Source organism: Megalobrama amblycephala, linkage group LG16, assembly GCF_018812025.1.
Source record: "Megalobrama amblycephala isolate DHTTF-2021 linkage group LG16, ASM1881202v1, whole genome shotgun sequence".
In the NCBI taxonomy this organism is placed as follows: Eukaryota; Metazoa; Chordata; class Actinopteri; order Cypriniformes; family Xenocyprididae; genus Megalobrama; species Megalobrama amblycephala.
Window position 1 is genome coordinate 24,932,094 of NC_063059.1, and position 27,093 is coordinate 24,959,186.

At 34.9% G+C, this 27,093-nt stretch overlaps 1 long non-coding RNA gene across 2 annotated transcripts; it reads right to left on the reverse strand.

Moving 5' to 3' along the window:
• Positions 1-999: 999 nt before the first annotated feature.
• LOC125249665 lies at positions 1,000-27,093 on the reverse strand. 2 transcript variants are annotated; one of them, XR_007180601.1, is made up of 3 exons: positions 26,900-27,093; positions 17,039-17,241; positions 1,000-2,311 (listed from the first exon to the last, which is right to left on the reverse strand). It is a non-coding gene; the product is annotated as an uncharacterized LOC125249665 (long non-coding RNA). The 2 variants fall into 2 exon arrangements; XR_007180600.1 differs by having other exon boundaries at positions 1,001-2,311; positions 26,912-27,093.

Sequence of the window (27,093 nt, forward strand, 5' to 3'; positions counted from 1 at the left end):
GGCAGTGCAAGGGTTAAGTCCCCCAGCACTGGGCCAGAATGTCTTGGCCGTTTCCTGTGGGCAGCCCAACCCTGACCTGCTGGCCCAGGCCCGGCTGCACTCACACGTAGACAGTTGACCCATGCATCCTGTCAGACAGTGACACCCCCGCGACTCCTCACAAACTTACATAAAAACACACGCATTAAGTGTCTCCATGAGTTTCCCTGATATAGATAGCTCCCTGCATGGGATAACATGGGACTCATCCGATCCGAGGCTAGGGGCATTGTTACACTAATAGAATCAACCATCCGCGCACACACCAGGTCAACAAGTGGTTTACCTCTCCTTGGCTACATACGAACGTCTATGCCTCTCAATTTGGGTCTGGACAGGCAGAGTGGGCGCACTTGCTCCTGTACATCCATGGCCATCTGTGTGCGAGCCCAAGCGGAAGGTGTCAGGAAGCGAGGCCAGAGTCCAGAGGCCAGAACAATGAAGGTGCACCATTCTATTTTACTGCACAGGACTGACTGTTACCATTTTCCTCTCGAAAGAATGTACATGTGTGTCTATGTGTGTGTGCCGGTCTGGTTTGTCCATCAAGCCCGTGCCGCTGTCTCCCTGCGTTTCCCGGCGGCACGGTGTGCATCGTACGTGTCGAAGATTGCATCTCGCATGTTGCGTGTGGCGGGACCTGTCGCATTTCCGGCCTTAGCTTGTACTCTGATGTCATGCTCTGTGGGGGGTTTGGGCAGAATGCCGTGGGGGTCGGACACTAGATGTAATGCAATCAAGCTCATTACAGCAGGATTAGACTGTGAGAGGGGGTGCATTTGAAGAACTCTTCCTTTCACCCTCATAAAATAGGTTTAGAGTACTACAGAAGGTTCACGTATAGTGGAGCTAGTTTTCTTCCATCTTTCTATCTATCTGTCTGTCTGTGTCTGTCCTCCATCCGTCCGTCCAACCGTCCATCCATTTCTGTCTGTCTGTCTGTCCTCCTGTCCTGTGAGTTATACTTTTAACATTAAAAAAAAAAAAAAAAAAAAAAAAAAAAAAAAATTCAGTTCTGAATGGTGCACAACCCTAATGTGAACGCGCTTACTGTATCTCTTCCCAGTTTTACATTTCTGTGCATTAGGCCTTCAATGCATCAAGTGCAGGGCAGCATGTTTAAGTCTCTAAATCCACTGGCGCGTTTACTGACTTCACATATTAACACTCCTGTTAAAGCAGCAAGGGGTAGCCTTTGGCTAACAAGCATAACAGAGGGGATACCCTCATCTGATGTGCCAAATTTTGGCTTTTAGACAACTAAAACATGACTTAATATAGTGCCACCAAACTATGGCTGATCAAATCGTAAACTTTTTCTGCAAGAACAGAGGCTACTTCCAAGTCTTCCTAAAAAAGGCATAAACATTTCACAAACACCTCTTTTACCAAAGCATTTGGACTGTACTTGTTGGTTCACTCTTTTTTTTTTTTTTTGCTAATAAAACCCTCCACTTTTCACGTCTGCGACCCATATGAGTCGTTCGTTTAAGAGTTTACTGTAGCAGGCTGCTCCCTTTGATGAATCAGTCCAGATAATATGTTGCAATTACCAGGCCAGGACCAACCTGTGTGAATAAAACATGTCAAGTGTAAATCTAGCTCCGTGTTCTAGATGACACCCGGCCCTGGAGTCGCCCCGTGTGTAATTAGAACCAAATGCTGGTGTGCGCGAGTGGATGCATGAGTGTGTGCACTCACCCTCTCTTCTCCATCTCTAATCAGAGAGCCCCTCCAGGATGGAGTGAGAGCTCAGGGGTTGTTCATAAATCAGGACCGGCCTGGAAGGACCTGCACAGGCAAGCAGGAACAACTGTATGGATACAACTATGCCAAGTCTGCATTCTCTGGGATAGGACATGTTCCAGTCCACTGAGATCATGAGATCAGACTTGATTGCATTGGCTATTCGGAGAAAGCACAATTTGGTGTCATGGATCCTCTTATTTGGAACTGTCCAGAAATGAATTGGAAGCCAATGACACCTTTCTATTCCTTGTCCACCTTTCGCTTAAAGACCCTGGGAATTCAGACATCCCCATTGACATCTTTCCATCTTACTCTCTCTCAAAGTCTTGATTCTCTTTTTTACTCCATTCTCTCTGGAGCCCCTTTCTGTTTCAGGCCCTCCATCCCCTGTTGGACCTTGCCTCTCCTTCTCTCCCACATCTGGACAGGCAGCTGGGGCTGGCCGGGTTTCAGCGCTGGGGGTGGGGGTGGCCGCTTGGAGCAGGAGGGTGGGGGAAAGCTATCCATTGCAAAGCCCAGGGCACTGTAAAAAAAGGGGATAGCTTACAAAAAAATAAAGGATTTCACACATACACACATGCAGTGTACAGCCAAAAGTGTGAGAAGTTTAAAAAAAAAGTTAAACCAAATCTCTTATGTCTCTCTCAGTCTATCTATCAAAGTGTCTCCCCACACACTATTAAAGTGCATTAAAGAGGGCAGAAAGGAAGTAAGGGAAGGAGAAAAAAAGAGCGAGTGAGACAGTGAGAAACAAGCATAGCTGGAAAAGATTTGGTGAGGGCAATGATGATTATAATGTCATAGAAATTTTCATCTTTGTCCAGTGTCTAATCTGTCTATCTATCTATCTGACTGTCTGTCTATAACCTATAAACCCATCTAGTAAAAAAAAATTTGGATTTCTTTGAATTTCAATTGATTTAAATGCCTAGTTCTGTCATGAAACTCTAGATGGCACAGGCTCATGGGTCCTTAACACAAGCTGGTGATTTTAACAGCGTTAACTACTTGGCACAAGCTGAGTGGTTCATGTCACTTCTGCAGCCAATGAGCTTGCTTGCTCACACATTTAAATGGCTGGTTTCCATTCACAATAGCAGTTTGCAGCACGCTTTCAAAGTTCGTCTAAAACCCTCCACCTTCCCCAGCTCCACCTGTATAGATCTGCTATGGGTTATTGATAAATGCTTTTTGTGCAGCGGCAGCATGGCTACATACTCACAGCAGCGTATCGGTGTATGCATTGGCAGTAGCAAGTTCCTTTACTTGCTCTGCAGCAGCAGCAATTCAGCAGCAGCAGCATAGCAGATCTATTCCGCCAAGACCAAATACATTAACAATGTCATATCCATTACCACCATGCTAAAAATATCCAGAAAGTTGTCATGATAGAAATTATTTTAAATCTAGTTCTTCAAAATAAAATGTAAATTGTGTGTTTAATTATATATATTTTATGTACATAGCTTATTACTATTAGTTAACATGTATTTAGTTTTCTTATTCTCAGTTTTTAGAGCAAGGCATATAGTTACCTGAAATGCAACTTATTGGTATGAATATAAATATATACATAAAAAAATAAACAAAAATTCAGATTTGACATTGCACTTTGGCATGATGTTTGCTACCTCAAATCAAATTCAGGAATTCAATTAGAATTTAAAAGGCATTCTCATTGAGTTCTGACTGGTGCACAAGCCTAATTTCCACATCTTAAATGCATCAATTTACCCCAAGCGCTTCTTTAAAGCTCAGCGGAGGAAGAAACAGACCGACAGCGTGGGGAAGAAAAATACGAACGTTGAGTAGGTTGGAGTAACATACTTCACAGTCTCACGGTCATTGTTTTACATCCTAAGAGGTATGCTTTATCACCCTTCCGTCTATATGTGTGCTGCATTAATGATGCATGCCCTCTTCTTTACTTTGGAGCTGTTATTTTGATATAGATGGTTGCCTTGACGTCACAGTTATAAGCGAGTCCAAGTCATTGTGTGGGAAAGTGCAGGATGTGTGCACTGGCTATAAGTTGCACCTCCCTGTTGTGCCAGGATGACGGTAAAGAGGTCTTTTGTTTCAATTAGCACTCTGTGGTCCACTTTCTCCATTCTGACGAAAGGTCATGACCTCTGCTTGAGTTCACACAGGGACAAGCCGATCAGACCTCGTCTTGGCCAGCAGACTTGGAGCGGGTGGGGAGCCTGCGTGAATATGGAAAAGATTTCTCTCTCAATTTTGCATTTTCCAACTCATTTTGTGGAATACATAGATAGCTAGAGAGCCCAGAACAGCGCACATGAATCCAGCATGGTGAGTTCACCGCACTGGGGAGGGAGACTGTAGAACGGGCCCAGGAAGTCAGACAGGGAAGTGAGCCAGTCAGAGTAAATGGTGTGTGAGAGTATGGCTTGGAAAGTTTGGAATGGCATACTAGATTATTACTGACTGAATAGTGTGCAGTATACACTGTATACTGCATACTATTCTTCAAAAAAAGTAGTAAGTGAGTGGCAGCATTAAGCCTAAAGTATATTTTGGCTTTTACGCGTATGCTAGGCTATGCATACATCACCCAACTGTGCTGTACAAACTCTGGGTATGTGTTTGACTGTATGTAGCTATACGCTAAGATTTTGTGTCAAAACTGAAGTATACTTTGGGCTTTACTGCTGAAAATGCTTTTAAAGGTGCCCTAGAATGTGTCTGTGAAGTTTCAGCTCAAAACACCCCATTGGTTTTTTTAAATTAATTTTTTAACTGCCTATTTTGGGGCATCATTAAATATGCGCTTATTCAGGCTGCGGCCCCTTTAAATCCTCGAACTCCCTGCCTCCGAGCTCTCGACTATAATACAGTGCATAAACAAAGTTCACACAGCTAATATAACCCTCAAATGGATCTTTACAAAATGTTCGTCATGCATGCGGTATGTATGCGTCGGATTATGTGAGTATAGTATTTATTTGGATGTTTACATTTGATTCTGAATGAGTTTGAGGCTATGCTGCATGGCTAAAGCTAACATTACACACTGTTGGAGAGATTTATAAAGAATGAAGTTGTGTTTATGCATTATACAGACTGCAAGTGTTTAAAAATGAAAATAGCGACGGCTCTTGTCTCCGTGAATATAGTAATAAACGACGGTAACTTTAACCACATTTAACAGTACATTAGCAACATGCTAACGAAACATTTAGAAAGACAATTTACAAATATCACCAAAAATATCATGATATCATGGATCATGTCAATTATTATTGCTCCATCTGCCTTTTTTCGCTATTGTCCTTGCTTGCTTACCTAGTCTGATGATTCAGCTGTGCACATCCAGACGTTAATACTGGCTGCCCTCGTCTAATGCCTTGAACATGGGCTGGCATATGCAAATATTGGGGTCATACATATTAATGATTGGTGTTATGTTGAGATTCGCCTGTTCTTCGGAGGTCTTTTAAACAAATGAGATTTAAATAAGAAGGAGGAAACAATGGAGTTTGAGACTCACTGTATGTCATTTCCATGTACTGAACTCTTGTTATTCAACTGTGCCAAGGTAAATTCAATTTTAAATTCTATGGCACCTTTAAATTACTTTTCTAGCAGGTTAATTTACTCACCCAAATGCATCCTAAGATTAATCAAACAGTCTACGTTCACATGGTCAGTTTTTGGGATTGACAACTGTATTTTCTTACAGGTGTGAGCCTCAAAATGTCCCGTTTGCACAACACAGTAGCGTCGCGAATACTCTCTATGAACGTGCAATATGAGCCAAGCCCGTATTCCCTTATAATAGCGTCAGTGACTAAAGTAATATCACAGATGGCGACGTCCATACAACTAAAAAGACTTTTACTTTTGACACGACAAGAGTCCAAACGAGCCACGAGTTCATTCGTCAGATCTTCATTAAAGGGTTAGTTCACCCAAAAATGAAAATAATGTAATTTATTACTCACCCTCATATTGTTCTACACCCGTAAGACCTTCGTTCATCTTTGGAACACAAACTAAGATATTTTGGCGCAGTGAGGCCTCTATTGAGCCCAAAGCCATTAAACTCTCAAGGTCCATAAAGGTACTAAAAACATATTTGAAACAGTTCATGTGAGTTCAGTGGTATCTTATATATAATAGTGACAAGAATACTTTTTGTGTGCCAAAAAAACTAAATAATGACTTTTCAACAATATCTATATGGGCCGATTTCAAAACACTGCTTCATGAAGCTTCTGAGCTTTTTTCGAATTAGTGATTCGGGTCTCCTATCAAACGGCTAAACTGCTGAAATCACGTGACTTTTCACTGATTCGATTCATAAAGCTCTGAAGCAGTGCTTTGAAATCGGCTCATTTAGATATTGTTGAAAAGTCATAATTTTGTTTTTTTGGTGCACAAAAAGTATTCTTGTCGCTTTATAATATTAAGATAGAACCACTGAACTCACATGAACTGTTCTAAATGTGTTTTTAGTACCTTTATGGACCTTGAGAGTTTGAATGGCTTTGCTCTCAATAGAGGCCTCACGGAGCCATCAGATTTAATCAAAAATATCTTAATTTGTGTTCCAAAGATGAACGAAGGTCTTACGGGTGTGGAACGACATGAGGGTGAGTAATAAATGACATTATTTTCATTTTTGGGTGAACTAACCCTTTAACTGTCAGAGCATTTGATTCACGCGTTGAACACAAAACTGACGGGGGCAGCTCCGGTGGAGAACAGTGACTGTCCAGTCCGGTTCCATTCACACAGTGCGGGTTTTCTGGGAATGCGGTTATGAGTCCTGAAAATTTTTGGATACGAAAGACTAAAATGAATGAATATGACATAACAAAATATTGACCAAATTTAAAGGATATATTTCATCGAAAGACAAAAACTTTGACAAAAACTGTAAACTGTTAGTATGCTAAATTGCACTGCACGTGAGGAGTATGTCATTGCCATCTTTAAATGGTTATTTTGCCATTTTAAAGGAAATTTTGTTTAAAAATGTTTTAGCATTTAGTAATTTGATCAAATAATATAAAAAGAGACTAAAAATCTATTTTAATACATGTAATTATTTCCATTTTATGCACAATGCACTGTGTGATATATTGTTCTGTTTAATGTGCACTGTTTTTACACTGCAAATTTTGGCAATTCACTGCAAACAGATTTTCTGCATACTTTGCTCAGTATACACTACATACTGCATTAATAGTAAGACTACTATGCTAACATGTTATTCTGAACATAGCATATGTTTCTGTGTAACCCGGGGAGAGCGAGAGTGGGTGTGTGCGTGTTTGTGTATAAAGGAGAGGCATAGAGTGTGCTGTTCGCAGGGCTTGGGAAGGTGAACCCAGGCTTCTTTCGGTACAGGAAGCCCTTGATTAGTGCTAACGAGAATTGCAGGCCGTATTAATGCAACCACACACCTCTCCTTACCTCCTGCCATCTGCAGCACCACCACTCTCTGCCAGACACCATAAGCCCACGCAACAGTCACACAGTGCTCACACACATACACACTTCATATGCATAATGCACATTCCCGTCCAAAACAACACACTCTCAGGTATAACATAGACACGTGGGTGCACACAATCCATATCTTTCAGAACAAAAGATTTAGGGTCAAACCCACAAAACCCCTTGCATTATGGGCCATGTGTGATGTCGACCCCATAGATGAGGTGCCTAACACCATTTGCATTGAGAATAGCCGGATGGGGATCAAAGTATGTGAGAAGATGGTGCAATGGAAAAGATGTAGATGGAGAAAAGGTCTGTGACACACACGTTATTAACTATTCCTGCAGATGGTAGAGAGGGGTGTTCTCACACACTGAGACATGGATACCCTCACATATTCTCCTCACTCTCCCACCCACACATCAACATGTGTTTCACATTCAGACAGGCCATGTGGAAATCTCCAGCCACCACTCTCTCTCTCTCACACACACACCTACACACATGTATGTTAATAAAGGATGGTGTGTCAGCTCAGATGAGATGTTTTTAAACTGGATGACCGCTGCTCAGCCTCACACAACTGTACGGGCACAGATTGTAATTGAGTCATTGACAAATAAGGTTTTTAAAAGTGTAAAAAAAAAACATAATGGACATATAATTCATTTTGAAGTTTTATTAAGTGTTAATAATGAGATTATGTGGTTTTTATAATCAATTACCACTACTTTTGTCATTTTTTACAAAATGGACAAAATTTGTCACCAAAAAAGTCATTCGGTTTAACCAAAATTTCAGTTTTACCGAATGACACTTTTGGTTATACCGAATGACGATGACAAATGCTAACAGGCTGATATCTAGCTAGCTATTTTATATTTAGTGTAAGTTTTTAAAATATTACAACATTTTCCATGTTTTATAGCGGTTGTACTGAATGACCTGATGTTTCAGGATATGTGTATGAGCAAGTGAAAACATGAATTTTTCAAATAGTTAAGAGAGAGTTAGTTACTTTGCTTCATGACCATGTGGTCCTTTGCAGGTGTCTGAATGATGTCACATCCTGTCACATGATACTGACCACATGACTTGATCCAAAATGATCACTTTATATTGCACTGTAAAAAAAATCCCAGTAAAATTTACGGTAAAAAAACGGCAGCTGTGGTTGCCAGAACTTTACCGTAAAAAATACAGTAGCGACATAAAAAAAAATCTGTTACAATTACGGTAAAATAACATATTTCATTAAATGATATAATGTTAATTACCAACCTAATGAAGGATTAATATCTGTTTTGTATCTTTATAATACACTGACAGTCACCAAACACAGTGGTGATAAGAGTCACATGATGAATCAAAGTTCATCACAAGCTGATTTTCCACAAGCTAAGAAGGACAACACTAACATATAGAAGGTGCACACAGTGTCATTCACACACACACTAAACACCATCATGGTAACATGCATGAAATTTTAAAAATGCAATAAACATTAATTTAACAACATTAGATGTAACATAAAACCTTAATGTACATAACTGATTAGAAAAAAATTAGAAAACCTAAGAAGAAACAGTTATTTCAACAAAAAATATATCAAATGTGAAGTGTCACGCAGGGAATTGTGGGAATGTCAAATTACGGTTTTTCACTGTAATTTTTTACAATGAATTGTTATTTTTCACTTCCAAAAACTGTGAATTTAACGGTATTTTACCGTAAAATTACTTTAAATGTACCATTAGATCTATTACAGTTATTCACCGTATATAGTACGGTAAACCAATATAGTAAACCAATTGACAGTTTTTCACCGCAGCATTTTTACAGTCTTTTACTGTTAAAAATCACAGTCATTTTTTACAGTGTGGTTACTCCGAATGAATTAAATTCATTTTTCTGGACATTCTTTCTCATAACAAAGCAACGACTTCTACACATAATTTTAATACCATTTTGCACTATGTTGATAGATGGTGTTATAAAATTATGCCAGAATAAAAAATATATACATTTATTACATTTTAAGATATTTTAATCACAAATGAAATGACTGTATTGGCCTTTGGACAGTTAAACCGAATGACCTTTTGACACTTCAAAGTCTTTAAAATACCTTTATATGTAGCAAAATATAATTAAAACCTTTTGGATTCAATAAAAGAGATCTAGTTGTACTACCTTACTTACTTTGGATGTCATATCTTTGTTTTTTATTATTATTAAGGCCTTTGGACAAAAAAAAAAGACCCGTTATGTCATTGACCCAATTATTGTAATGACAGAAACATAGTAGTGCATAAAACTAACAAGCAGTCTAAATCTGAAGAGACTAATCAGGTGAGACTGAAGTGAGTCAGTGTAATTTTACACGCTGCATTTAACTGGTTTATCCGTTTCTTGTCACTCATACCTTATCATTTCAGTTTATGGCCTTTTTGCCATTTTAATAGAAAGTACAGCAAAGATTGGACTAGATTGCACTAATATTTCTATTATTTAATTTAATGAAGTAAAATAATTTCATAATAAAATTATTTATTGATCTATAATGATCTAATGATCTACAATAATATGTAAAGGACTAACAATTAGGAATGCACTGATTTTAAAATTATGGTCGATACCATAAGCTGATAATTATTTTTATGTTATGGCCAATAACTGATAAATTACCAAAATAAAAATTTGTCTAAATCAAAGAAAAATCAAACACAAAAAAGTAATACATTCTACAAGTGAGTTATAATGTACAGCATGAAAATTAATATTTATTTTGAGATTTATTGAAGATTACATTTACCAGTACAACTAAATTAGTGTTTTTAAAGATAAACATTATGAATGTTAGATGAATATCTAATATTGGCCAATACCTTTAATTAAAACAATGAAATATACTCTACTATTGGTTTAAAACTGATATAGTACAGATATATTGTGCATCCCTGAAATATTTATTTGCATTATTTTAATCACTGGATGAGACTCTAGTCTAAACTGATAAGAGTTTGTAAGGTCAATATGAAATAAAAACTGACCAAATTTACTTTGTTCCTGGTCTAAATGCACATAAGTTAGTTAGTTTTTATTAAAATGTTAGTTTTTAAAAACATACTCTTTCTCTGTCTCTTTTCGACTGACAAGCCCTCTTATTGAGACCACTTTTCACGATCCAAGTCAATTCCGACTAATAAAATCAAGTCTGACCGTACATTTTCGTCATTGCATATCTTGTTTCACCCAGATATATGACATAACATAAGTGAAAGGGTTGTGAAATCTGTTTCATGTTGACTTTAGGGCCTCACGGTGGAACTGACTTTGTAACCGATGTAGCTATTTGGTTCTTGTCGTGCTGTCTAACATCAACAAACATCTTAGTCCAAAAATCTTCAGTTCAGCATCAGCTGACAAACTCACCACATCTTGAACAGCTCTGGCATACATTTCTCTATCACTGACAGACTGGACGTGCAAATGTGCTAATGTTATGGGAAATAGAGAGTGCAAACGTGTGTATTCATATCTGTGCCTATGTGTGGTCAGTGCAAACATGTGTCTGATTTAGAATGAGGTCACATGTCTGAGTAAATAAGCGGCTGTTTTCCTATGCGTGCTGTACATAATGCATGACAGGCAGTGTGAAGGCCATCGAGTGTGTGTGTGGGCAGTGTGGGTGGACGATGGGCAGACAGCAGTGTGTGTGAGCCCCTGAGGGGGGCAGACTGAAAGAATGAGCTGTGAGTAATCTGACAGGAGATGAGATGAGGAAACACATGGCATGGAGAGCATTATATCTCTAATTACATAAGAAAAGAAAAAAACAGAGTGAGTGGAGAGTGAGAGACAATAATAGAGGGGGTCTCACTCTGGTTTATCCAGATGGAAAGCTATGAGACCCAGACAGTGTTCTGATGTCACCCCCTGTTTTCCTGGCCTGCCCAATAACTCCTGCACTTCCTGTCCCCAGTGCAGTGATGTCACAGGACAGCTGGGGATATCACGTCCCCTCTTTCTCTCTCTCTCTCCCTCTCTCTCTCACAGCGTTTCTTCCATTCTTCAATCAGTTCAATTCCTCTGAGACCAGAGACTGTTACAGAAGCACGTACCACAAATACACACACACACACACACACACACACACACCCACACACAGCTTCATTCAAAATTTAATTGACAATGCCAAGTTGATTGGATTACAATTCCTGAATTGAGTAGTACAGCAGAAAACAGGATGCACAATTGTAATTTGAACTTGAATTTATGGATGTAGAAATAATTAAAGGAATGAAATGCCAAATAAGTTCCTTCTAAAAATCATTAGATAAACATTAATTAATAATAACATTTGTAATTATATATATATATATATATATATATATATATATATATATATATATATATATATATATATATATATATATATGGGGTATTTCCAGAAACATAACATGACATTGATTAATGAAATTGCACTGAATTGAAATTAAAAAGAATATAATGGAATAGAAATATAAACATTTACATATGTTAATTAAATACTATGTTATAAATTAATTAAATGAAATGAAATATTAAAACTAAAATTCATTTTATGGACCATAAAACAAGAGAGTTGATTTCCCAGAGTGCTTTAATTTACATTCAAAACAGAGCCAAGCACCATGATTTAGATGATGAAAACAGAACACCTAAGAAGTGATCTGTTCTGACACATTGTTGGACATATGAAAATTCCCTGTTGTGCGACTGTTATTTTTTTTAAAATGTAATCAATAAATTCCTTTTCTTGTGCTTCCAATTTAAATTTCAAGTCAATTGAATTTAAATCCAATCCGTGATTTGAAAGGAGGGCAATTGGGTTTCCATGTTTTATGTGGACTTTCCATAGACATCATGATTTTTATACTGCACAAACTGTATATTCTATCCCCTAACCCTAAACTTACCCCTAAACCTACCTATCAGAATAATCTGAATATTATGATGTCATCAATGAGGGTATTTCTCTGATGTTCGGTCAATGGCAGCCTGACCAAACATCTGTGGTTGGCTTGAAGACACAATAGCTGCAGTGTTTGTCCTTACTGTACATACTGTCTCGGTCACACATTATGAGGCTCATTTTAATGGCTTTCAAATGCTCCCTCAGTTCTAGCATAGAGCATGACACGAGAGCTTGAGTCTGTCTCTATCTGAGTTTGATCAGAAGTGGCATGTTTGCTTTGCTCATTAGAGCTGAGCGACAGTGAACTCCTCACCGCTGGGACTGAGACAAGACTAGTGGAGTAATGAGATGAAAAAGAGACTGAAATTAGAAGGAGACTGGCACTGAGACAATGATGAGTTTTGGACTGAGATAGAGATTGGGCTGGCACTGAGACAAAAATGAGGCAGATTCAACTGGCACAGTACATAATTGTATATTTCTCTTCCTGACTTTGACTAAAATGTATTGAAGCTTGTTTCCGCCATGAAATATAAAATACATTTTTTTTTTCCTCGCAATTCTTACTTTCAGAATTGCGAGACATAAACTCACAATTGCGAGTTATAATGTCAGAATTCCGTAATATAAAGTCAGAATCGCGAGTTATAAAGACAGAACTGCGTAATATAAACACAATTACATGATATAAATTTAGGATTGTGAGTTATAGTCAGAATTGCGAGATTTACACACAATTGCGAGTTATGTCAGAATTTTGTGATATAAAGTCAGAATTGTGAGCAATAAAGTCAGAATTATGTGATATAAAGTTAGAATTGCGAGTTATAAAGTCAGAATTGTGAGATATAAACACAATTGCGATAAAAAAAGTATATTTATAAAAGTATAAAAGTATATTTATCAATAAGTAAATTATAAAAGTATATTTATATCATATCTCTGTATCTCACAATTCTGACTTTATAACTCACAATTACATGTTATAAAGTCAGAATTGTGAGAAATAAACATTTCTGAGAAAAAAGTCAGAATTGCGAGTTTATATCTCACAATTCTGACTTTATAAGATGCAATTGCGAGTTTATTTCTTGCAATTCTGAGAAAAATTGAATTGCGAGTTATAAAGTCAGAATTGCATGATAAAAACGTTCAGTTGCAAGAAAAAAGTCAGAATAGCGACTTTATATCTTGCAATTCTGACTTTATAACTTGCAATTGCGAGTTTAAATCGCAATTCTGAGAAAAAAGGTCAGAATTGTGAGAAACAATTCTGAGAAAAAAAAGTAAGAATTGCGAGTTTATATCTCACAATTCTGACTTCATAAGATGCAATTGCGAGTTTATTTCTTGCAATTCTGAGAAAAATTGAATTGCGAGTTATAAAGTCAGAATTGCATGATAAAAACGTTCAGTTGCAAGAAAAAAGTCAGAATAGCGACTTTATATCTTGCAATTCTGACTTTATAACTTGCAATTGCGAGTTTAAATCGCAATTCTGAGAAAAAAAGGTCAGAATTGTGAGAAACAATTCTGAGAAAAAAAAGTAAGAATTGCGAGTTTATATCTCACAATTCTGACTTCATAAGATGCAATTGCGAATTTATTTCTTGCAATTCTGAGAAAAATTGAATTGCGAGTTATAAAGTCAGAATTGCATGATAAAAACGTTCAATTGCAAGAAAAAAGTCAGAATAGCGACTTTATATCTTGTAATTCTGACTTTATAACTTGCAATTGCGAGTTTAAATCACAATTCTGAGAAAAAAAGGTCAGAATTGTGAGAAATAAACAATTCTGAGAAAAAAAGTAAGAATTGCGAGTTTATATCTCACAATTCTGTCTTTATAAGATGCAATTGCGAGTTTATTTCTTGCAATTCTGAGAAAAATTGAATTGCGAGTTATAAAGTCAGAATTGCATGATAAAAACGTTCAATTGCAAGAAAAAAGTCAGAATAGCGACTTTATATCTTGCAATTCTGACTTTATAACTTGCAATTGCGAGTTTAAATCACAATTCTGAGAAAAAAGGTCAGAATTGTGAGAAACAATTCTGAGAAAAAAAAGTAAGAATTGCGAGTTTATATCTCACAATTCTGACTTCATAAGATGCAATTGCGAGTTTATTTCTTGCAATTCTGAGAAAAATTTAATTGCGAGTTATAAAGTCAGAATTGCATGATAAAACGTTCAATTGCAAGAAAAAAGTCAGAATAGCGACTTTATATCTTGCAATTCTGACTTTATAACTTGCAATTGCGAGTTTAAATCACAATTCTGAGAAAAAAAGGTCAGAATTGTGAGAAATAAACAATTCTGAGAAAAAAAGTCAGAATTGCGAGTTTATATCTCACAATTCTGTCTTTATAAGATGCAATTGCGAGTTTATTTCTTGCAATTCTGAGAAAAATTGAATTGCGAGTTATAAAGTCAGAATTGCATGATAAAAACGTTCAATTGCAAGAAAAAAGTCAGAATAGCGACTTTATATCTTGTAATTCTGACTTTATAACTTGCAATTGCGAGTTTAAATCGCAATTCTGAGAAAAAAAGGTCAGAATTGTGAGAAATAAACAATTCGGAGAAAAAAAAAGTCAGAATTGCGAGTTTATATCTCACAATTCTGACTTTATAAGATGCAATTGCGAGTTTATTTCTTGCAATTCTGAGAAAAATTGAATTGCGAGTTATAAAGTCAGAATTGCATGATAAAAACGTTCAATTGCAAGAAAAAAGTCAGAATAGCGACTTTATATCGTGCAATTCTGACTTTATAACTTGCAATTCTGAGAAAAAAAGGTCAGAATTGTGAGATGAAAATTCTTTTTTAATTTTTTTATTTAGTGGCAGAAACAAGCTTCCATAAAAATGAGACCAACACTGAGACTGAAAGGAGACTAGCACCGAGACAAAGATGAGACTGGCACTGAGACCGAAATGAAAGTAGCACTTTGTCAGACATGAGACTTTTACTGAAGCAAAAATGAGACAGATGAAACTGGCATCAAGTAGTGAAAGTGGCACTAAGACAGAGATGGAACTGAGAAAGAGATGAAACTGGGCCTGAGACGGTGATGAGATTGACACTAAGACAGGAGTTGAGAGAGAGAACGAACACCCTCCTGTATTTACCTCACTGTCACAGTCAAGTACTTCTCCAAATTTCATCACCGTACTTAATGACTTGCCAACTTGTTTATTTATAAACAAATTACTCTCATAAACCTGCAACCAGAGAGAGTGCAAACCATCGACCACACTCCTGTTCCTGTCCCGCCTTCCTCACCTCATAATTGTTCAGCAGACTGTGACAAAATAACTAGGAGAGACTCATTAGAAACAGCTGTCCCCTGATCTGATGTTAAACTCCGATATGATTTCCAGCTCCTCGCTCAACTCTCACACTCCCACAACCCCATTCATTCACCATCATCTCTTAGCCACACATAATTCACTCCAAAAACCATTCATTCTCCTGCTGAAAGAATGAGAGAGGTGGGAGGAGAGAGAGTGCTGAAGAGAAAAGGGGTGTGTTTGTGTGTATGCGTGTGTATTCAAAAGGGAATGAAGGAAAGAAAGTGCAAAGGAGAAGGGTATGGGGTCTGTGCCCCCCACCTACACACACTGTACGTGCAGGGCAGGGCAGCAGGACACCCCTCGTGGAAAATGAATACCCTGATCTCTGTCTCCTGGCTCTTCCCCTGCCCTGAACCCACCCTGTCCCCTGCTGGCCACTGTCCTTACCCAAACACATGCTCAGCGACACTTTCTCACACGCTGTACAAACACATGCTGATGCGGGATTGGGTTTCATTAACCACTCCACATCAACACATCACACACACATACAAAACATACAGACTTCTATTGTTTTAATAAAGCTCAATTAAAATAAAAATGAAACACATACAATTATTAATTATTAATAAAGCATATAAAATGATTAATCTTAAATAATAACAGTTAATCCTAAATTAAATTTCCCTATACCCTCAAAATATTTTTGAATATTTTTGAATATATATATATATATATATATATATATATATATATAAAAAATACAGGTCAAATGTTTGAGGTCAGTAAGAAATTAATACTTTTATTCACCAAACATGCATTAAATTGATCAAAAGTGACAGTAAAGACATTTATAATGTTAAAAAAGTTTTTTATTTCAAATAAATGCTTTTCTTTTGAACTTTATATTGCTAAAAGATAATACTGAAAAAATGTATCAGTTTTCAGTTTTTAACATTGATAATAGTAAGAAATGTTTCTTGGGCACCAAATCTGCATATTAGAACCATTTTTGAAGGATCATGTGACACTGATCTAGATTAATTTAAAACATTTTACCATATTTGCTTTCTTAATATGCAATCCTGGCGTTATTGTCAATTTATCAGTACACACTACTCAAAAAATAAAATCAAAATCAAAATCCAGTACCTTGCAACTTTTCATCACCTAACCAAATTCCTCTTGCATAAAATAGATTCCAATTTTTAATTGTTTTTCTAGTTGAATACCCTGTTTCACCTAGAAATATGTCAGAAACTAAACCGATTGCGAATGGCAATTTATGTTGATGACTCACAGCGGCTTATTCTAATATAAATGTGTATTTCTCTTCCTGACTTCGGTCTATAAAATTCTCTTTCTCCATCTCTTTAAGAGCGGATGTCAACCAGATTTTACAGGTGTAGCGGTGGTTGTGAAATAGCAAACGGGTATCGGAAATAAATAAAACAATAAAAAGTACAATAAATAAAATATGACAAGACAAATATTTGTCTCTCTATTTTTCTTTCTCCTCTACCTGATTGTCTGCTTGTTTTCCCTTGCGACTCCCTGCTTCCGTTCCCAGGCTGAGAGGTGGGACTGTGGCCACAGAGCGCATACTTTCCAGTCCTGAAGGCCAGCAGCGGCTCCTCCTGTCCACACAGGCCTTCAAGAAAGCTTGAGCTGATCTCAGCTCAGCTCATCAGCCACCTGCAGCAGGCACAGCAAAGCTGGAGACATCTACACACACAAACACATGCTTACTTAGGTATTTAAATAAGGACAAAATATAGACATCTATAGTTTTTATATAAAGCAAATTATTCGAATCCAAACCCTTTCCATCAAATATATATATTTTTTAGATTTTAAATATATGTGATATATAAATATGATCGATTTTTTTCCTTGTTTCTGGGATCAAATTTCTGCCCAAATAATAGCTATGTTCTGGAGCACAAATTGTCTACCTTTGTAACATGCTTGATTAATGCATTTAGTGCTGCTTAGTCAAACCTTGCCCTCTGTATAAACCCTGTAAACAACCTGAGAGCCTTAGCCCTCCAGAAACCATATTAATGAGACAGGAGAAGCCAGAGATGACTAAGTTTGTGTGTTTGCGCGGCCTCTGGCCTTCTATTACACGGCTCTGCCAGCTTCCCCATATTCTGCCAGTGGATTACCACACTGATCATCACCACGGGTGAAACTAAACAATGGCTGGCTGACCGTTGTGTTTATGTGATGTAAATGTAACAGTAAGCCACTCTGATCTCATTATGTTACCCAGCATCCTAATCATCTGCAAAGAGTCAGACCCGTGTGCCACTCCACTAAAGCTTTAAAGCAGCTGTGCGGGTCAGGGGTAACAGAGAGAGATGTGTTATCAGCTGCTAGGAGTCCTGCTGCCCTGTCCTGGTATCGACTGTGGTTATATATTCCATCAGAGCAGCGCTTTGAAATAAACACACAAGGAAACCAGTGCAGTCTGGAGAACAAAGACTCTATTTACAGCTGAGATCTTTGCTGAACCAGTGAGGATGAGCAGGTGTCTTATGTAATGCTTGCATTCATAAAAGATATAGATGTTCATGCTGTATTCAGTCTAATTTTTAGTTAGGAGTTGTTTTGCTTGTGTTTTTGTCTAAATTGATTGTAAAAATAGATGCGACTGGGGCTGAAATAGAGATGAGTCTGAGATACATATGGGAATGAGAAAGAAATGAGACCAAGAGTTGAGACTGGCATTGAGATGGACACAAATGAGACTATAGGACTATGACAAAGATGGGACTGAGATAGCGATTAGACCAAGGCTATTATTATGGTAAAATTTGAAATCAATTTTCATTAACTGAAATAAAAATGATATAAAATAAACAAAATAAAATACATGAAAAACTCATTTCACTTAAGCAAATTTTTTAGATATATGGTATATTATAAAACTTTTACAACCCACCTGCATTAAAACTTGGCATTCATTTCATTATTATTTCATTCTAAATATATTTTATACATTTTAATAAATTATTATTTATATTTTACATTAATTTGTAAATTAACAAAAATTGTTAATTTTGGCATCCCTAAAATAAAAGATAAATAACCTGAAATTAGAAAACTCAAAAAAAAAAAACTAAACTAAAACTAACAATAATACAGTGTAAAAAAATAAATTGAAAACAAATCAAACAAAAAAAATAAGATAAAATAAAAAATGGCCACAAATTCATTTTAGTTTTTAATATATAGTATAGGCCTATTATAAAACTTTTACAAAACACCAGCATAAAAATGCCATAGCATAAGCATAAAATAATATTTAATGCTATTAAAGGGAATGTCTAATGCTATTTCATGCATTCTGACTTATTTACACTGTTAAAGAGTTGGATTCTCTTGCTAAACATGGCCAAAGTTTCAAAAAACGAGTTGTTCTGTTCCAAATACACTCCTTCAGGAGTCATTTAATGACTTTATTCTCAACATTTTATCTATTTTTTTTTTCTCGAAATTTAAGGAGTTTTTTCTCATAATTTAACGAGTTTATTCTCAACATTTTATCTCAACTTTTTTCTCGAAATGTAACGAGTTTTTTCTCAATTTAACGAGTTTATTCTCAATTTAACGAGTTTATTCTCAACATTTTATCTCAACTTTTTTCTTGAAATTTAACGAGTTTTTTCTCGTAATTTAACGAGTTTATTCTCAACATTTTATCTCAACTTTTTTCTCGAAATTTAACGAGTTTTTTCTCAATTTAATGAGTTTATTCTCAACATTTTATCTCAACTTTTTTCTCAAAATTTAACGAATTTTTTCTCATAATTTAACGAGTTTATTCTGAACATTTTATCTCGAATTTTTTCTTGAAATTTAACAAGTTTTTTCCTCATAATTTAACGAGTTTATTCTCAACATTTTATCTCAACTTTTTTCTCGAAATTTAACAAGTTTTTTCTCAATTTAACGAGTTTATTCTCAATTTAACGAGTTTATTCTCAACATTTTATCTCAACTTTTTTCTTGAAATTTAATGAGTTTTTTCTCATAATTTAACGAGTTTATTCTCAACATTTTATCTCAACTTTGTTCTTGAAATTTAACAAGTTTTTTCCTCATAATTTAACGAGTTTATTCTCAACATTTTATCTCAACTTTTTTCTCGAAATTTAACAAGTTTTTTCCTCATAATTTAACGAGTTTATTCTCAACATTTTATCTCAACTTTTTTCTCGAAATTTAACAAGTTTTTTTCTCATAATTTAACGAGTTTATTCTCAACATTTTATCTCAACTTTTTTCTCGAAATTTAACAAGTTTTTTCTCAATTTAACGAGTTTATTCTCAATTTAACGAGTTTATTCTCAACATTTTATCTCAACTTTTTTCTTGAAATTTAATGAGTTTTTTCTCATAATTTAACGAGTTTATTCTCAACATTTTATCTCAACTTTGTTCTTGAAATTTAACAAGTTTTTTCCTCATAATTTAACGAGTTTATTCTCAACATTTTATCTCAACTTTTTTCTTGAAATGTAACGTTTTTTCTCGTAATTTAATGAGTTTATTCTCAACATTTTATCTCAACTTTTTTCTCGAAATTTAACGAGTTTTTTCTCAATTTAACGAGTTTATTCTCAACATTTTATCTCAACTTTTTTCTCGAAATTTAACGAATTTTTCCTCATAATTTAACGAGTTTATTCTCAACATTTTATATCAACTTTTTTCTCAAAATTTAACGAGTTTTTTCTCAATTTAATGAGTTTATTCTCAACATTTTATCTCAACTTTTTTCTCGAAATTTAACGAGTTTTTTCTCAATTTAACGAGTTTATTCTCAACATTTTATCTCAACTTTTTTCTCGAAATTTAACGAATTTTTTCTCATAATTTAACGAGTTTATTCTCAACATTTTTTCTCAACTTTTTTCTTGAAATTTAACAAGTTTTTTCCTCATAATTTAACGAGTTTATTCTCAACATTTTATCTCAACTTTTTTCTCGAAATTTAACGAAGTTTTTTCTCAATTTAACGAGTTTATTCTCAACATTTTATCTCAACTTTTTCTCGAAATTTAACGAATTTTTCCTCATAATTTAACGAGTTTATTCTCAACATTTTATATCAACTTTTTTCTCAAAATTTAACGAGTTTTTTCTCAATTTAACGAGTTTATTCTCAATTTAACGAGTTTATTCTCAACATTTTATCTCAACTTTTTTCTTGAAATTTAACGAGTTTTTTCTCGTAATTTAACGAGTTTATTCTCAACATTTTATCTCAACTTTTTTCTTGAAATTTAACGAGTTTTTTCTCAATTTAACGAGTTTATTCTCAATTTAACGAGTTTATTCTCAACATTTTATCTCAACTTTTTTCTTGAAATTTAATGAGTTTTTTCTCGTAATTTAACGAGTTTATTCTCAACATTTTATCTCAACTTTTTTCTCGAAATTTAACGAGTTTTTTCTCAATTTAACGAGTTTATTCTCAACATTTTATCTCAACTTTTTTCTCGAAATTTAACAAATTTTTTCTCATAATTTAACGAGTTTATTCTCAACATTTTATCTCGAATTTTTTCTTGAAATTTAACAAGTTTTTTCCTCATAATTTAACGAGTTTATTCTCAACATTTTATCTCAACTTTTTTCTCGAAATTTAACAAGTTTTTTCTCAATTTAACGAGTTTATTCTCAACATTTTATCTCAACTTTTTTCTCGAAATTTAACGAATTTTTCCTCATAATTTAACGAGTTTATTCTCAACATTTTATATCAACTTTTTTCTCAAAATTTAAAGAGTTTTTTCTCAATTTAATGAGTTTATTCTCAACATTTTATCTCAACTTTTTTCTCGAAATTTAACGAATTTTTTCTCATAATTTAACGAGTTTATTCTCAACATTTTTCTCAACTTTTTTCTTGAAATTTAACAAGTTTTTTCCTCATAATTTAACGAGTTTATTCCCAACATTTTATCTCAACTTTTTTCTCAAAATTTAACGAGTTTTTTCTCAATTTAATGAGTTTATACTCAACATTTTATCTCAACTTTTTTCTCGAAATTTAACAAGTTTTTTCTCAATTTAACGAGTTTATTCTCAACATTTTATCTCAACTTTTTTCTCGAAATTTAACAAGTTTTTTCTCAATTTAACGAGTTTATTCTCAACATTTTATCTCAACTTTTTTCTTGAAATTTAACGAGTTTTTTCTCAATTTAACGAGTTTATTCTCAACATTTTATCTCAACTTTTTTCTTGAAATTTAACGAGTTTTTTCTCATAATTTAACGAGTTTATTCTCAACATTTTATTTTGACTTTTTTCTCGAAATTTAACAACTTTAATCTCGAGATGGTTTTATTTTTTTATTATTGCTTGGCCCTAATCCTCTTCCGTACTTATCAGAATGTGTTACAAAGGATGTTTATTGTATGTTGTTAGAGAATAAAATGTTTTAAAATAGTTTAAAATTTCGTAAAAGGCACTGCCAAACAAGAATTCAGTTTTCAATGAATTTATACTCCCAAAGTGGCAAGATATCCTGGGGGATACAAACATTAAAATCAAAATTAAAAGTCATATTTTGAAAAAAAAAAAAAAAAAAAAAAAAAAAAAAATCAAGTTGTATTATTTGTGTCCTAATAAGATGGAAAATAGCGTTCCAAAAAAAAAAAAAAAAAAAAAAAAAAAAAAAAACTCTAAATAAGTACTAAATAAGTTACTTAAGTTAATAAGTTAAGTTAATAAGTTAAGGTACTAAATAAGTTGTCAATAACTTGTCCCCCTCAATGTCTATGGTATGGTGTAAAGACCTTAAACATCTTCAGCTCATCTCAGTGTACCTCCACAGGCATGCAGTTTTGAACAGGCATCAGTGGTTCTATCAAAAGCAGGCCTGATAAGAAGGTGTGAGTCAGTGTTCTTCTGCTGGTGGTTCATGGGCTAATGGATGCATTTGGAGCTTGACTCATGGAGGTCAGAGGAAGATGTCAGGTTCTTATTGAATTACGCTCGGAGCGCAGGCAGGGAGAGCATGGGGCCGTCAGACAGGACAGAGAGCTCTCTGTGCCATGCTCTCCAGACAGGAAACTGCCAGTCTCTTTCAGATTAAGCCTGCTTCCTCTCTCCGCTCTCACCTCTCCACGACCCGCAGACCTTGTGACCTTTACTCTGAAGAAGAATGGCACGGGTCCAGCGGGCACAAAAACACACTGACACAAACACACTAAAAACAGTTACATTCTTCCCTTTCGATACCTAAATCTGATTCAAAAACAGTATGGGCACTGCTCTGGAATGCATCGCTAAAGCATTCAACAGACAGAGAGAGAGAGAGCGAGAGAGCGAGAGAGAGAGAGAGAGAGAGAGAGAGAGAGATCGTGAATTAAAATGTCAATACTCCATCCATATACAGAAAACTCCCTAGATCCCTGCTCACTCTTTCCCTCCCAAACAAATAGTGGCAGTAATTTTTCCCTCTCACTGAGTTTTACGAGCAGTAATGTGAAGCACCTGTAACCACACTGAAGCCAGACCAGTACTGCAGGAGGCTGTCTGTGACCTGAACCCCACATAAACATGCACATACGTACACAAACACAAAGAGAAACAACAACAAACACGGATATACATACGCTGTAGGCCATACAGTAGTAAAAAACAAAGTGGTATAATAACTCTATGTCAGCAGGCCGACACATCTAGAGAAAGAGTATAGTCATATGTGAGCAGTATGACTTGAGTTTGTCCCTTCATCACTAAATTTAAGCTCAATTTGACAATTTTCATCTTTTTTGGACTTATTCTTCATCTTTAGTTTATCTTTCTTAAAGGATTAGTCCACTTTTAAATACACTTTACCTGATAAATTTACTCACCCCCATGTCATCCAAGATGTTCATGTCTTTCTTTCGTCAGTCGAAAAGAAATGAAGGTTTTTGAGGAAAACAATACAGGATTATTATCCTTACAGTGGATTTCAATGGCTACCAACAGGTTGAAGGTCAAAATTACAGTTTCAGTGCAGCTTCAAGGGCTTTAAACGATACCAGACGAGTAATAAGGGTCTTATCTAGTGAATCGATCGGTCATTTTCGGAAAAAATACAACCGTTTATGCTTTATAAACAAAATATTGCCTTTCAGCTTCCGCATTCTTCATAACGCTTACGCTGAATGTCCTACGCCTTCCCTATTCAAGTTACGGAAAAAAACGAAACTGGCACCGCGTTCGTTCCGTAAGTAGAATAGGGAAGGCGTAGAACATTCAGCGTAAGCGTTATGAAGAATGCGGAAGCGGAAAGTACGTTCAAGGCGATATTTTGTTTATAAAGCATAAACGGTTGTATTTTTTCGAAAATGACCGATCGATTCGCTAGATAAGACCCTTATTACTCATCTGGTATCGTTTAAAGCCCTTGAAGCTGCACTAAAACTGTAATTTTGACCTTCAACTGTTTGGAGGCCATTGAAATCCACTGTAAGGAGAAAAATCCTGGAATGTTTTCCTCAAAAACCTTCATTTCTTTTCGACTGACGAAAGAAAGACATGAACATCTTGGATGACATGGGGGTGAGTAAATTTATCAGGAAAAGTGTATTTAAAAGTGGACTAATCCTTTAATTACTAGTTCAATTAACATTAGCTCTATTAATTAATTCTTTTTTTGTTTAAATTTGCTATAAACTTATTTAACTTTATTATTATTAAAATCAATAAAATAAATATCTGTACATTAACATTTGCATATTTATAAATAATAATAATAATAATAATAATAAATCATAATCATAATAATTTTAATTGACTTGTTAATATTACCTAATTATTTGCATTATTTTTTTCTTTCTTATTTTAAGTTTTTGTCATGGCAATAAATGTAAAATGTAATTGAAAGAGACAGTTTTTTAACGGTCTTATTCAATTAAATAATTAAGTTAAAATAATAATAATAATAATAATAATAAATAAATAAAATAATGTATTGTTATTTCAATATTTTAAAAATAATTTTTAATTTTTAATTTTAATTTTTGGGTGAACTAACCCTTTAATGTAATTTATTTATTTTTTTGTAAAAAAATTTCTTTTTATGTAAGCTTGGCTTGTTAGGCCTTCTTTTGCAAAAGCGCTATTTCACTGGAATTTCAGATGACTATTTCACTGGAAAACACATGGTAAGCAGAATTTTTCATTAGCAAATCGGGTGATAAAACATTGCATCTTGGGCAAAAAAATGTCACTATCAGTGAGTGCAGTTCATTCTTAGTGAATTCCCCCCAGAGTGAGTAAAAGCAGAATAATAAATAATGTATTGTTATTTCAATATTTTAAAAATATGTTTTGCTTTATTTTGTTAGGGTTATTATGGTTTTATTGTTTTTTTTTTTTGTTTTTTTTTTTTATTTTGAGGTTGGTACATTATGTAAAATTGAAATAAAAATATAAATTTAAATAATTTAAAATAAAATAAAATAAATTGAAATAAAAACATAAATATATTTTTTTGTAAATTTAAATTTAAATAAAATATAAGAAATTATATATATATATATATATATATATATATATATATATATATATATATATATATATATATATTTTTTTGCATTACTGATATTTCAATCTATAGTTATTGTTCATTAAAATTAATTTTAAATCTACTCATTTAAATTAATGTAATTGTGTAAATTAAAGGGTCAGTTCACCCAAAAATGAAAATTCTGTCATTAATTACTCACCCTCATGTCGGTGCATGCTTTTATTACGTCACGTCTCGATTATTGTAACTCATTATACTCCATTTCTAAAGCTCAAATTGCCTGTCTTCAACTGGTCCAAAATGCTGCTTCTAGATTTCTTCTAAAAAAGAAAAAAAGGGATCACGCCACTCTGCTTTTAAAGGCCCTTCATTGGTTGCCTGTTCAATTTAGAATACATTTTAAAATCATACAGTTTGTTTTTAAATCATTACACAATCAAGCACCCAGCTACCTATCTGAATTGCTGCATCAGTACATCCCCTCGAGAAGCCTAAGATCTGGTGACCAGAACCTTCATTTAATCCCTCACTCCAGACTTAAGCGTAGAGGTGACCGTGCCTTCTCTGTAACTGGTCCTCGCCTCTGGAATGACTTGCCAGTGGCCCCTAGTCTGACCATTTTTAAGTCTCTTCTAAAAACCCAACTGTTTTCATTGGCCTATTAGGTTTTATATTCCTGCCTATTATATTTCCTATTTGTGTTTTATTTCTTTTTTCTGGTTCTTTGTTATAGCATGTTTTATGTGATCTTACTACTCTTATGATGCTGTTTCTCTTGTTAAGCACTTTGGTCAGTCTTGTGGCTGTTTTAAATGTGCTATATAAATAAAGTAAACTTGAAACTTGAAACTTGAAACTCGTTCCACACCCGTAAGACTTTTGTTAATCTTCGGAACACAAATTAAGATATTTTTGATAAAATCCGATGTGAGGCCTCTATTGACAGAAAGATAATTAACACTTTCAAATGCCCAGAAAGCTAGTAAAGACGTATTTAAAACAGTTCATGTGACTACAGTGGTTCAACCTTAATGTTATGAAGTGACGAGAATACTTTTTGTGGATCAAAAAAAACCAAAATAACGGCTTTATTCAACAATATCTAGTGATGGGTGATTTCAAAACACTGCTTCATGAAGCTTCGAAGCTTTACGAATCTTTAGTTTCGAATCAGTGGTTCGGAGCGTGTATCAAACTGCCAAAGTCACGCCCCCCCCCCCCCCCCAGTGGTGAACCATTGAAATTTCGAAACACTTATGACGTAACGAAGCCTCGTTTACTGAAATCACGTGACTTTGGCAGTTTGATACGCGCACCGAACCACTGATTTGAAACAAAAGATTCCTAAAGCTTTGAAGGCATTGGAAAGTGTGTTTGTGACATTATCAGATTTCGGGCATCTGAAAGTGTTAATTATCTTGCTGTCAATGCAGGCCTCACCGAGCCATTGGATTTAATCAAAAATATCTTAATTTGTGTTCCCAAGATGAATAAAAGTCTTACGGGTGTGGGACAACATGAGGGTGAGTAATAAATGACAGAATTTTAATTTTTGGGTGAACAAACCCTTTAATGTAATTTATTTATTTTTTGTAAAAAAAATCTTTTTATGTAAACTTGGCTTGTTAGGCCTTCTTTTGCAAAACTGCTATTTCACTGGAATTTCACTGGAAAACACATGGTAAGCAGAATTTTTCATTAGCAAATCGGGTGATAAAACAGTGCATCTTGGGCAAACAAATGTCACTATCAGTGGGTGCAGTTCATTCTTAGTGAATTCCCCCCAGAGTGAGTAAAAGCAGAATAATAAACAGCTGGTGTGTGGGGACATGACCTAACCTCATGACTTACTAGTGACAGCACTGGGAGTGCCGTGCTGCCGGTCACAAGGGAGTTGAACTGAGAGGAGCGCCGAGAAGAAACACCGCCACAGTCATCACCCTTCACAGCCTCCACCACAGAAGAAACAGGCCCTCCTCAGAACCTCCTATCACCTTCATCTGTTATTAGACAGAGAAAATGCACTTCAGCAA